Source organism: Panthera pardus, unplaced genomic scaffold, assembly GCF_024362965.1.
Source record: "Panthera pardus isolate Hobbes unplaced genomic scaffold, ASM2436296v1 HiC_scaffold_12, whole genome shotgun sequence".
NCBI classification, from domain to species: domain Eukaryota; kingdom Metazoa; phylum Chordata; class Mammalia; order Carnivora; family Felidae; genus Panthera; species Panthera pardus.
The window spans coordinates 18281627-18285515 of record NW_026526677.1 but is presented as its reverse complement, the minus strand read 5'-3'; the positions used below and the strand labels follow the sequence as shown (position 1 = coordinate 18285515).

Sequence of the window (3889 nt, the reverse complement as noted above, 5' to 3'; positions counted from 1 at the left end):
GGGCAGAAAAAGAAAAAGGCCTTGTGCTCGCATGAGGCAAGACGCCGGCAGCGCAAAGTGAGTTGAAGCCCGCGTGGAACTGTTTGGCCCAGCACGGCTGGAAACAGAGGTGCCGCTGAGCGCCAGGGAGGCTGTGGGTACGCTCTCGAGCCAGACTGGGTTCAAATCCTTTCTCTGTGTGTCATTTTCCTCCACTTACAAAAGGGAGAGTTCTAAAAGGAAAACACGCTTTACCGGGTTGTCACGAGGCAACTGAGAAAGCCCACAGCGCCTGGCACATAATAATCCCTCAATGAAGAGTGACTTCTATTATCCCCATTTTACGGTTGAAGACACTGAGATGTAATTTTGAAGGGATGAGAGAGGGGAACAAGTGGGGGAGGGAGACTTCATTCAGGCTCCACTCACACCTCCAGAGAAGGCTCGGTTGGCAGCTCGCAGAAAAACCTGGTATTTCTGGGGAGAGACCCTCTCCCGCTTCGCCCTTCTACGCCCACTTCCCCTACCACGTGAGGGGCCTCAGGAGCGTTTTCTGCCCCTAAATGAGTAGTCACGCTTCCTCTGTCCCGGGGAAAGGGTCTGTAGGTGCCTTGTGATGTCACAGCTGGTTGCTATGGAGACATATACAGCAGGTTGCTGTAAATGTCAGTCTGGGTCCACCAGGAGCACAGTGATCAGCATCCCAGCCTGGCGCAGGGAGAGAGGAAAATGAGGCACCCCGGGGGCTCTCCCAAGTGCCTCTCCCCGCGCCCCAAACACGCGGACACACACAGCGCAGCCAGCAGGCCCCGCGAACGTCCCCTGGCCCGCCCCGCGCGTGGCAATACGTGTCTGGGGAGAAACAACCCTGGCAGCCGAGAGCAGGGTGACACATGGTCCGCATCAGTCACTGTCCCCTCCCACTCCTTCTGGAAGAAAGGTGTTGCTCAGCAGGTGGCAGTGGCACCCGAAGCGTCCCCATGGCAACACTGACTGAGGTCGGACCTCATCACTGTGCTGACCTCACTCGGGGGGCCGCTGGACTCGGGCTGGGCTGTCGCTGCCACCGGGGGAAATGGAAAAGCTGGGAAGAGGCTTTCCAGAAAAACGAATCTGCCCTCTCAGGGTCATGGCTCCTCCCGGTGAGTCCACTGCGGCCCTCCTCTGGTTTAAAGTGAGGACAGAGGCTGCTGGGTCTGGCCTGGTGTTTCAAAGGGCACAGTTGGGCCCCCAGGAAGTGGCTTTCCTGCCTCTGAAAAGAGCCGACAGCCTCCCCGGAGACGGGTCCTGTCACCCTCTAGCCACAGGTTCCAGGGCAGGTGACTCTGAGACCTGTACGTGGGGAGAGTCTTCTGGGAGGGGATCTGTCCCCCCCACCCCATACCCGGCTGGGCCCTGCCCCCTCCCAGGACAGAGCCCCCCGCCCCGCTGCTGGTTCACTCCACCTGCTGTCCCTTTCCTAACAAGGCCCCTCCTCCTTCCTCAGCCCAGGGCCCCAGCTCGCTGCACCTTTGTAGGAAACAGTTACTCCTTACCTGGACCTTGACTCTGTAGCTGACGCCCTTCATCCCGCTGAAGGGCAGTCTGATGGGGAACCACAAAACCATCCTGGGGTCACAGCCCGTTGCCTCCTGATACCCAAGCCCAAACCACCCAGGCCTGTAATGGACTCACTCTTTTCTCAACCTCTGCCCTTGTCTGAGACTCTTGTTTTCTCAGGGCCGTTGGCAAGATTAGCTGGCCCATGAGTGTTCACATCCTTCTTTCTGATTCTCCCCACCTGGACCCCCAGAGACCCCTGTGCTTTTGGGCACCTGCTAAGCCACCTGCTGCCTCGCCCGGGCCCCTCCTCCATCCCCCCAACGCTGGTGGTATTTCTACACCTTCTCTTGCTGGCTCAGCGGATGTGTCTAACTAAAGTCACTCCCGACCCCTCTCCACCTGCACCTTCCAGAGAGGAGGACCACCGAGAGCCCATGGCTAGCTCTGTGTTAGGATCTGTGATGGGCATTTCACCCCCATTATTCTGCCGAATGCTGCCAGGGGGGGTATCACCGGTCCACTGCAGGGACAAAAAACACAGAGGCCCGTTTGAGGCCACGTGGTAATGACCGTTATTGCTTATTAAAAGCGTTTCCTTTCGGTTGAGTTTTATACTAAAATGCTTTATACACCCTATGTCAGCATAGAAGAGGAAGTTAAGAGCGTGAACCCTGGGGCCAGGCTGCCTGGGACGGATTCCTGCCTCTGCCTCTTAAAAGCTGTGTGCAAGATACTGTTATATGTCAATTATATTTCCCTTTGTTTAAAAAAGCCGTGTGACCTTGGGCGAATTCTGTAACCCTTTCTGTGCCCCCCGAGCGCCCCTCTGTAAAATAAGAGGATGAGGGTGCCTCCCTCACAGGATAGTTATGACGATTAAATTAGCAATAGAAGTGCTTACAACCGTGCCTGGCACAGACTAAGAACTGTATAAATAGCGCTCCCTGAAAATGAAAAATGAGAAACAGCAAAGGAGGTGTGGGGTAAGGAAAGCTTTACGTCGCCTTTGGGGGCGGGGGGAGTAGTAGCAGGTGCATAGTTGCATCTTAGGAGGTAGATAGGCTCAGAAAGGTGAGTTAACGTATTTGGAGTCACACAGGATTAAAGCCTGGGGGTCCCGCCAGTCCACTGCTGGAGCAGACAGTACAGAGGGGGCTAGAAAAAGTAGGGTCCCTGGGGACTGGGCACCAGGAGGAAGGGCTGCCCCAAGTCCGAGGGGGTGACCCAGGAACTCGGCTGAGGTTCTCCTGGGTCAGGGCAGGAGAACTCAGGGGCTGCTGGAGGAGGACGGGGGAGGGGCAGTGGCAGAGGCCTAGCAGAACCCCAGCATGCCCAGCTCCTTCTCCCGCTGAGTCCAAGAGATGGGACCGTGGCCCGGCCGGGACACTGATGGAGTTGGGCTCTGGGCCACGCCCACAGGCACCTGCTTCTTGCCTACATTGAACCTGAGCCCTTGCAAATCCTTAAATTTACTGTCGTCCCTGGGGCAAAGCCCTCGGAAAGCTAGAAGCGTCCCAGTGGACAAATCACTTCCCTTCTCTGTGTATCCGTTTCTTCATCTCTAAAAGGGGAACAGTATTAATTAGTTACTAGCACCTAAACTTTTGCTGTGCTTTGGAAGGGTCCAGTGATATCACATATATAATGCGGATTGGCTTTCAGCCCAGCAGAGAATCCATTAAATAACTGAAGCTGTTTTTTCTAACTCTGTGACCTTAGACAAGGAACTTGACCTTTCCGGACTCTGTGTCCACCGCCATTGCTCGGAATGAGTAAGTTAACAATGAGAAGCTCCCAGCGCAGTGCCTGAACAGGGTAGGAGAAAGGAGATATGGAGTGCCCTTCCCCCAGCTCGATGCCTAGGGACCACAGTTGGCCCTGAGTCAGCAGAGATTGTCCAGAAGAATCCCCGTGTGCCCAGATGGACACTTATGTGTCTGTGTGGCTATCCTAAGTAGAGAATCAGAGGTGCAAAAATGTTTTTGCTGTTTCCTTGGAGTCTCTTGGAAGGGGAAATCTGGCTTTAAGAGAGAACTATAGGCCAGACAGCCAGCATAAATACAATTGGGTGTTCACCTGTTCTTCCTGCAAAGTCATATTAGAAGTGACAACCAGTCTCTGCTCAGTTGGGGGGACCCAAGGGTGAGGGGCTCCGGCCAAGCCGGAAGGGATTGTGTTGACCACAGTGACCACAAGACAGAGCAGCTGAGTGAGACCCCCGGGGAGGAGGGAGAGATGAGATTCTGTGCGATGTGGCAGGAGCTTCTCAGTCACATGTACGCACACACACAGCCCTTGACACACTCATGCCTGCAGCTTGCTGCGTCACCCCGTCCCTGGGGGGCCCCTTCCACCGGCCAGCGTCACA

At 55.5% G+C, this 3889-nt stretch overlaps 1 long non-coding RNA gene across 1 annotated transcript; it reads left to right on the top strand.

Moving 5' to 3' along the window:
• Nucleotides 1-654: 654 nt before the first annotated feature.
• LOC109279226 (uncharacterized) lies at nt 655-3502 on the top strand. Its single transcript, XR_002086086.2, has 2 exons — nt 655-1121; nt 3241-3502. It is a non-coding gene; the product is annotated as an uncharacterized LOC109279226 (long non-coding RNA).
• Nucleotides 3503-3889: the final 387 nt, after the last annotated feature.